The sequence below is a fragment of the Zonotrichia albicollis genome, chromosome 3, assembly GCF_047830755.1.
Source record: "Zonotrichia albicollis isolate bZonAlb1 chromosome 3, bZonAlb1.hap1, whole genome shotgun sequence".
Lineage (NCBI taxonomy): Eukaryota > Metazoa > Chordata > Aves > Passeriformes > Passerellidae > Zonotrichia > Zonotrichia albicollis.
Genome location: NC_133821.1, coordinates 103,074,844 through 103,084,671, shown reverse-complemented (window position 1 = coordinate 103,084,671; position 9,828 = coordinate 103,074,844). Strand labels below are relative to the sequence as shown.

General features: G+C 42.2%; 1 long non-coding RNA gene across 1 annotated transcript; it reads right to left on the bottom strand.

Moving 5' to 3' along the window:
• Positions 1–4,516: 4,516 nt before the first annotated feature.
• On the bottom strand, positions 4,517–6,909 carry LOC113459143 (uncharacterized). The gene is made up of 3 exons (XR_003380063.2): positions 6,723–6,909; positions 5,888–6,002; positions 4,517–4,691 (listed from the first exon to the last, which is right to left on the bottom strand). It is a non-coding gene; the product is annotated as an uncharacterized LOC113459143 (long non-coding RNA).
• Positions 6,910–9,828: the final 2,919 nt, after the last annotated feature.

Sequence of the window (9,828 nt, the reverse complement as noted above, 5' to 3'; positions counted from 1 at the left end):
GCCACGTCCAGTCTTTTTTTAAACACATCCACAGATGGTGACTCCACCACCTCCCCGGGCAGACCATTCCAGTATTTTATCACTCTTTCTACAAAAACTTTTTTTCTAATATCCAATCTATATTTCCCTTTGCACAGCTTAAGACAGTGTCCTGTTTTGTCAGTGGCTGCCGGGAGAAAGAGACCAATCCCCCCGACTTTCAGGGGTTGTAGAGAGTGATAAGGTCACCCCTGAGTCTCCTTTTCTCCAGGCTAAACAGCCCCAGCTCTCTCAGTCATTCCTCACAGGGTTTGTGCTCCAAGCCCCTCACAGCTTCGTTGCCTCCTCTGGACACACTCAGGTGTCTCAACGTCCTTCCCAAACTGAGGGGCCAGAACTGGACACAGCACTCAGGGTGTGGCCTCACCAGTGCTGAGTGCAGGGGACAGAATGATCTCCCTGCTCCTGCTGGCCACACCATTCCTGATACTGGCCAGGATGCCCTTTGCCTTCTTGGCCACCTGGGCACACTGCTGGCTCATGTCCAGCCAGCTGTCAGTACCCCTAGGTCCCTTTCTGCCAAACTGTCCCCAGCCTGTAGTGATGCAGGGAGTTATTGTGGCCAAAATGCAGGACTTGGCATTTGGACTTATTAAACTTAATCCTATTGGACTCTGCCATTCATTCAACCATTCCAGGTCTCTCTGCAGACCCCTCCTACCTTCCAACAGATGGACACACAATCCCAGCTTAGTGGCACCTGCAAATTTACCAGTGAAAGACTCAACCCCCTCATCGATGTTAGCAATAAAGATTTTGGACAGAGCAGGCCCCAGCACAGACCCCTGAGGGACACCACTGGTGACTGCCCCCAGCTGGATGCAGCACCATTCACCACCACTCTCTGGGCCCAGCCTTTCAGCCAGTTCCTAACCCAGCACAGAGTGCTCCTGTCCAAGCCATGGGCTGCCAGCTTTTCCAGGGGTGTGCTGTGGGGGACAGTGTCAAAGGCCTTGCTGAAATCCAGGTAGACAACAACCACAGCCTTTCCTGCATCCACGAGGTGGGTCTGATGGTCATAAAAGGAGACCAGGTTGGTCAAACAAAACCTACCCCCCCAAACCCCTGCTGGCTGGGTCTAATACCCTGGCCATCCTGCAAGTGCTGTGTGGTGACACTCAATACAAACTGTTCCATAACCTTGTTGGGTACTAAAGGTCAGACTGACTGGTCTGTAATTACCAGGATCCTCCTTCCTACCCTTTTCGTGAATGGGTGTCACACTGGCCAGCTTCCAGCCATCTGGAACCTCACCAGTGAGCCAGGACTGCTGGTAAATGATGGAGAGAGGTTTCACAAGCTCATGTGTCAGTTCTCTCATCACTCTTGGAGGGATCCCATCTGGTCCCATGGATTTATGAACATCCAAGTGGCTTAGCAGTTCTCCAACTACCCCTTCCTGGGTAAGAGGGGGCTCATTCTGCTCCCTGACACCATCTACCAGCCCAGGAGCACAGCTGTCCTGAGGACAAGCCATCTTCCTACTAAAGACTTAGGCAAAGAAGGCATGAAGCACCTTCACCTTCTGTTAAGTACCTCATCTGCAGTTACTAAGTTCCCTCCCACATCTAGTAGAGAAAAAATGTTGGTCTTACCCTTCCTTTTGCCATTTATATATTTGTAAAGACATTTTTCATCATCCTTTATGAAAGTTACCAAATGAAGTTCAAACTGAGCTTTGGCCTCCATAGGTTTTTTTTTTTCCTTACATGCCCTAGCTCTAAAATACTTCCTGAGAGACCTGACCCTCCTTCCAAATATGATACATCCTCTTTTTATTCCTAAGTTTCTCCAAAACCTCATTGCCCATCCAGGCTGGATGTTTGTCTTTTTAACTCATCTTTTGGCACGCAGGGACAGTCTGTTCCTGTGTCCTCAAGATTTCTGTTTCAAAGCACACCTACCTTTTCTGGACTCCTTTATTTTAAAGGACTGCTTCCCAAAGAAGTCTCTGAATAAGTCTCCTAAATAGACCAAAGTCTGCCCTCTATAACTCCAATGTAAAATCTTATTGATATTCCTCCTCATTTCACCAAATATCAAGAACTCTGTAATTTCATGATCACTATGCCTCAGGCAGCCTCCAACCACCACACCTCACACCAGCCCATCTCTATTTGTAAACAATAGTTCTAAAATATCCCTCCCCAGTGGGCTCACTCACCAGCTGTCACAAAAAGCTGTCCTCCACACACTCTGGACTGCCTCTTTTCTGCTGTGTTAAGTTCCCAGCAGGTGTCTGGTAGGTTAAAATCACTGACAAGAACAAGCACTGGTGATCCTGAAACATTCTGCAGCTGCTTATAGAATAAGTTGTCCACCACTTCTTCCTGGTTAGGTGGACAATAGCAGACTCCCAGTAGGATGTCAGCCTTGTTGGCCTTCCCCTTAATTCTTACCCATAGGCATTCAATTGTGTCTTCATTAGTTTCAATATCCATGGAATCAAAAGCCTTCCTAATATAAAGGGCTAGCTGTCCACTTTTTCTTCTTTTTCTGTCTCTCCTGAAGAGTTTGTAGCCATCCAGTGCAGCACCCCAGCCACCTGAGTCATCCCACAACATTTCCATGATGGCAATTACATCACAGTTTTGCTGTTGCACCAGGGCTTCCAGCTCTTCTTGTTTGTTACCCATATTGAGTACATGCATACCTTCACCTCAACTGGGCTACTGATTTCACCCCTAACTCAGCCTTACCACTCTTGGGCCTGTTCCCAGAGAGCACAGCTGCATCCCCTTCCCTCCCCAAACCTAGTTTAAAGCCCTTTCAATGAGTTCTGCCAGTTCATAAAGAAAAATCCTTCTGCCCTTAACAGAGAGATGGAGCCCATCCAGTTCCAGCAGGCCAGGTGCTGTAAAAGTTGCCCCAAGATCAAAGAACCCAAAATTCTGCTGATGACACCAACCCTTGAGCCACTTGTTGATAACGTTGGGTCCTCTGTTCCTTTCATTGTTTTTCTCTGCCACCAAAGGGACTGAGTAGAACACCAGCTGTGCTCCTGCCCTATCAACCACTTGACCCAGTGCCCTAAAGTCCCTTTAATTGCCCTGGCACTCCTCTTTTCAATCTCATCACTGCCAGCCTGGAGTATCAGCAGTAGGGAACAATCAGAGGGCTGAATCATCCCAGGGAGTCTCCTGGTGATATCTCATACCCAGGCCCCAGGGAGGCAGCAGAGCTCACTGTGGGATGGATCCAGCCAACATATGGGGCCCTCTGCTCCCCTCAGAAGGGAGTCACCCACTACCACTACCCATCCCATGCCAAACTGTTATTCAGAAGGCAGACTGCCTGCTTCAGACTCGGGCAGCAGTTTTCAGTGTTGGTATCAGCCTTGGAGAGTCCCTGAACACAAACTTCCAAACACATAGGAACCTGCCTCCTCAGTTTTGTCCCTCATTATCATGAAGAAGACCCCAAAAAATTTCAACGATTTTCCTTGTATTTTTCTTCATAGCCATTACCTAAAGGCCATGAAAATAAAAGCAGTTCAATATTAGAAGTCATATTCCTTCATTTGAAAATTTACATTGTTGACACTTTTCTGTAATGAAAAGCATTGTGCAACACTACCTTTAATTTGTCATGCAGAGTAGATTAAAATATCTAAAGAAATTATACTGAAAACACTGCAAAACAGAAAGTAAACCCTTTGCAACAGTCCTCATTTAAATTATTTCAAACGTAACACTTTATACTGCAAGTTTCCTGACCTTCTATCTGCATGTTTGATCACTGGAGGCAAGCACTCGCCTTCACAAAAGAGAACATTCAAGGTTTTCTATCATTCAAAGTGTCCTATAGGCTTAAGAATAATAGAGCTGCTGGTAAACTGATGGCAAATTCTAGTCAGGCATGTATTCAGAGGACAACTTCCTGATCCTTATAGCCTTAAGAAAAAATACAGCCTGTTTCACCAGTCAAAAAATGAGGCCCTGCAGGTCAGCTCTGCAAAACCACAAACAGCACTAAATAGAAAGGATTATTAGCCTCTATTCAAACAGGGCTCTCTTGGTAGGTTGTGTTACACAACTTTTCCAAAAGCATGTTAGATATTGGCAGACACTGAGAAATATCATCCAAGTCCTGTTTTCGTTCTCTCTCTCCCTCTTTTTCTTCTTTCTTTAATATACTCCGTCAGTTTGGTGTCCTGGAGAGAGAAAAAATGTTCCATGAAGAAATCACTTTGAAGCTTAATTTTTCACTGCCAAAGTACTTGGGACACTTGTTTTTTCCAGTATTTCTCTAACTCTTGTTATCACTACTGCTGACTCATCTCCTGATGCTGAGGGAAAAACAGTTTTATGGGAACACAAAGAGGTCACAACTGAATTATTTTGGCTGTTATAAATGGCTCTGCAACTCATTCTCTGCACTGCTATTAAACAGATTTTCATAAAATCTGGATCACAGCTAATGTTCCAGAGTAGAAAGATTCCCAGAGAAGTGGAGGAGCATGCAGCCTTACCTCTCAAGCAGAAGCAGAATCTCTCAGCCAGTAGTAGTGAACATCACTCTCCTGAGTACTGATGAAGCAGCACTCCACAGCAATTCCATTCAACACTCCCCAATGGGAAAAGAATGTCTCCAACCTTCCCTATAAGTTCTTGTAAGGTGCAGTAAATCAGGACTGATATGTCAAGGCACTTCTGGAAAACATAGAAGTTCTGCTCTTTGTTTCTCTTTTTTTCCCTGCCTCCAAAGCTTGCATACAGATTTTGTTTGTATAGAAACAAAAAAACCCTCTGAATTATTTCTCACTCTTTCATAACATCCCACATTCTCTCTGCATATGCATATAAATGTATTCAAAAGCAAATCAAGTAATTGCAATAAATCACTATTTCAATGAATTTTACCTGCATTTGCTGTCTATTAACAGAAGTTATTTGTAAATTCCTTTAGCAAAAGCTTGTTTGCATATTATGCTCTTTGTGACTGGTTCAGTGCACACATTTATAGCAACATTATGTGCAACTACATCCCATTAATCAATCAGATTGGTTATATCTATTTCTTTATCAGAGGCAGAACATTATGTGATGAGAACATGGACAGACCATGCAGCTAAACACAACATTGACCAGGAATCTTTAAATCTTTCTACTTTTCTCAAGATTTTAAGCAAAGTAATAATCAAGAGTATTGATCAGATGGCTCTGTGTGTGTGTGTGTTCGTGCAAAGATAGCAGGGATAGGTCATAAAGAGACATAAAACTGAAAAGTCCCTTCTATTAAGAACCACTCCTGGATACTTTCCTTACCATGAGTTAGTAGGTTGTTCAGCTAATCCTCATCTGGTGAGATTAAAGAGCATTTTACAGTTCACATGCTAAAATGAATGCCTAATTATTTATAGACAAAGGGACATAGTAACAGAGGGGAAACTTTCTCCTGACCTGAAATAAGTTTGCCTTGCAACTCTCACCCTCATCAGACAAAATATCTCACAAGCAGAGAGAGAAGCACATGGGCTGGACTGCTGGGACACAGAGGCAGCCTGAGGACAAAACCCATTGCTGCTGCAGGTTGTGCCTGAGACCACCCTGGGGCAGATGTGCCCTTTTCCCATCACGTTCTGCAGCCACACCTACAAGCAAGGCAGGCAGAAGAAAGCTGCTCAAGTATGGCATTTCCTTAGGTTTTAGGCATGGAATGCTTGCTCCATAAATACTATTAGCACAGTTGTTCTGGACAGGGAAGAAGTCAAATTTTGGCAGCTTAGAAAGTCAAACACTGGATTGCCAACACAGAGTAAACATGTCCAGCTTCGGCTGCAAGCTGACAGAAGGCCTTGAGGATTGCAGTATCAGAGACAATCACCTGCATCTCTCCTAAACCCTACCTCAGGTTGTCCTCTTCCTTAATAAAGTTCTTGGTGAACTTTGTTCCATCTGTCAGTTACTTGGAACTGTCGCTGAACTTTGGAATATTTTTCATTAAGGCCTGCTGTGGGAAGTCTGGAATAAGCACAATGAAAGAAAAGCAAGAATAAATCTTCTCAGTACACGTTGGCATCAGCTTCTCCTGAGCATTTCTAGTCCTGGCATTCCTGAGAGTGGTGATAAAATATGGCTAACGTCTGTCAATCCCCGTTTCAGCGGTGAACTTCACAGTTGAATAAACATACTTCTGAGCACTACAGTTCTATTTTCTTTTTAAGCACGTAGCTTCCTTATTCCTTCACATAGAAATTACTTTCATAGGAAATTTAAAATAAATAGAAGAGAAAGCTCAGTATAGACATGTGGTGTTCATCAAGAAGAACTACCAAACGAGCAGGAGCTTTCCTTCACAGAGCTGGAAACCATTGCCATGCCATCATCATATGCTCATTTGGATCCCACCAGCTACCATGGCTGAAGGCCATTAGCCCCCTTGTCTGCCAGCTTGACCAGCAGCACTTTCAGCAGTTTAGTCTCCAGAGGCTGGTAAAATGGGGGAAAAAATAACCAATCATGACGGGTATTGTCCTATTTTTGTTCCTAGGAATGGGTCCTGAGCCATGGGTCCTAAATAAGGTTACTCCTTTAGTTGCTATTAAAATGCCAGAGCACCACTGCATCATAGTAGGAGTTTGCTTACTACAGCACTTAGGATTACTTTTGGCCACGCATCCTACAAAACGAAGGGGCACATTTCTCTCCTTCCATCAGATGAGTGCACATGTGGCCACTTACAGCTTCCAGTGATGAACAGTGTTTTCCTTTAAGCTTGGATGGCTTGTTTTGAATCACTGCAGGATAAACATTAGGTAGTATTTCAACAATCCACCATGTCTCTCCATCCCACAGAATTTTCAATGCCTTAGAAAGAATTAAAAGCATCATTAGCTCATAGCTGTAGTCCAGAACACATTTCTAATGGACAGTAAGTGTCCTTTTGATATATTTACCTATATTTGCACACTTCTTCTGAAATATTTTCTGGTTTTACCCTGATGTTTCCATTTAATTCATTTATTCTTTCTTTTCTCACTATTGTATCAGGTCCTGTCAGTTTTCAATTAACTTCTTTCAGTGTTCATATCCCTTTAACATTTGTAACTATTTTGTTTCTCCCATTATACTCCTTTCCTGGTTTGCATGTTGCATATATTTACACTAATTCAGTAGAGTCTTTATAAGTTGTAACTCCTCCACCTGATGTAGGCTGAGGCATAGGGTATTTCATAAGCCACTACACAAAGGAGAGACATACCATGAAGGAAATCTCTTTTGCCAGTATGAGAGATTCTTTCCACAGCCCCCATCTGTGGGATGAAGCAGGTTTGGTTGTGCCAAGTAAAATCCTGGCTCTGTCAGAAGAACATTTGTCATAGCTACTATTTCTCTCTCATCACAGCCTTGAACTTGCCTAATCCAGAAGATGCTGAGAAAGTTTTCTAGTCTGATTCCTTCCCAGTTGTTTTCCCAGCTTCTATTTCTCTCCCTCTGATATGCTTTGTCCAATAGGAATTATCATTGTGATATTATTTATAAATTAATTTCTCAGGCTAATGTGATCAAGTGTGGATATAAGTAAAATGTTTGTTTCCAAAAAAACTGCTACTTTTGGCAAACATATAATGTTCTTCTACAGTTTTTATACCATATAAACAATAAAACCTGATTCTTTTGGAAACTAGGCTTGAAAGATCTTTGATAGCAATATATTATCTTTACAAATCCTTTGAGTATCACAAAGCCTGTGGACATTTTGGTAATAACTTACATTGTGTCTTGATGAAGATCTCAAGCCAGTATTTCAACACCAGAGAAGCCCTCCAGGATAAATAGCACTTCACATACTGCTGAACAAAAGCCATTTGCTTTTTCTCTTTCAAGTTCTCATAGCTAGAGGATATGAGCAAAGTGACTGTGGCACAGCCCCAGGCATACAAGATCCCCTTGCCTAGCTACCTTGCTAATGAAGTGGATCCAAAATGTCAAAAAACCCGCCAGTCTGAACTTTTGTTCAAGCAAAGTTCAGTCCAGCAGACACAGTGGTTACTCCCCATGTCAGCACTGGCATCATCCTCTGCAACAAAACTCAAACCATTTGTTCAGCATCTGCACCCAATTAATTCTGTGCTTGAGCTGTGTCAGGGTGCGATGAATAATCTCTCTACAGTTGTTCATTTGTACTCGCAATAAACTTCACGATTTGTGCACGTTCTCACTTGTCAGTAGGGCACTGAAACACAGATCACAGAAAAGCTGTTATAGTCCAGGAGAGCAGCAGACAGGCCCTACAACAAAATCATTTCTGTTCATACAGACCCTAGTTCATTCTTTCTTCACACTGCAAGGCAGTAGGCTCAAACCTGCAAATTTTTTGAGATGTCAAATTTGGGAACTTGGGATCAAAACTCATTTTGAATATCCATCACGTTTTCAAATCTTTTCCATCTCTCCTCTCTCTGAGAGGACTAGTGGGGTCTCAGCACACTCAGTTAACCCTGATTAGGTCTTGATTTCAGACTTTGCCATTCTGTGATTTTGAACATATCATTCAAGTTTTCAATGTTTTTGCACTCTTGCTTAAAGCTAAACATTCAAATTGATCACTTCATAGAAATTTTGTGAAGATTGATTATTTTTCTCTCATGTTTACCCATTGCAGGCAGAAAGCATCAGAGAATTTTTAAAAAGGAATATTTACTGTCTTAGAGCCGCAAGTTATATAAAATCAATTTAGTTATCCCCCTTAATAAAGAGTTGACTACAGCACCTGTATTTATAGAACAACATCTTCAAGAAGAAGTTCTGCTGTGTTGAATTTCCCCCATAATCTGTTTGTCGACATCCATTAGGAATATTAATGGTCTGCTCCAGAAGTAACAGCTTTCAACAGTCCAGGTTTTGCACAATCGTGCCTCTACAAAAACCCTTGAAACCAATATACACAGTGGGCAAAGCAAAAAGTAATAAAAGTACATGTTGAAAAGAACATGTTGAAAGAAAAAATACTGGATTATTTCTTTCAAATGATGAGTATAATGTTGTACTTCACTGAAAAATATCTGCATTTGGATAGTCTCTTATTTCCTGTTTCAGGGCTAGGCATGTTATTTCCTCAGGTACTGAGAGGTTGTGTTTTAATTTTCAGAAGCCATAATTTTTCAATATAAACTTTCCCCCAAAGTAATATAAGCTACACCGAAAGCTTACCTGTCATCCATTATATAAGAATAGGGAGACTAAAAGCTTTCTGTGTGTTTTGCTCTCAGATGTCAAACTGAAGCCACAAGAAAGCAGTAGGGAGAACTTCAGATAAAGAGTATTCACCATTAATGTGAATATATGAGTCTGGATTATGTTCTAGTAGGGAGTCCAGCATACCTTCAGAACAAGACTTCATCAGCTTACTGAAGAAACAGCTTTTGAAAGATTTAGAGTAGAAATTAACTGAGTCATCTGGAAAACTTAGGTGAGTATGGATGCAATTTCCCAGGGATCTTCTCAATGCAACAGCTTCTTAACAGGAATCAACGTTCAGTTTAAGTTCAGGTCCTGTTACACAAAGCACTTCAAGAGATTGGCTGAAGTTATCTGATAAAGGAATTTCCTACCTATCCCAAACCACCTTTGCCACGATGTTGCATTCTCAGCTCAGCAAAAAGCTGTTACCAGGGCCACAGACTCAACTTCCACCTTGGGCAGCCTCCTAACTGATGTCTCACCTATGTAGCACAAATGTAGCACCTGCTGGACTTGAATTTCCTGCACATTCACACTAAAATAGAAGAATATTTAAAAAACGTCTGAAAACACACAAAGGTATTTATTTCCTAGAATGTGGGAA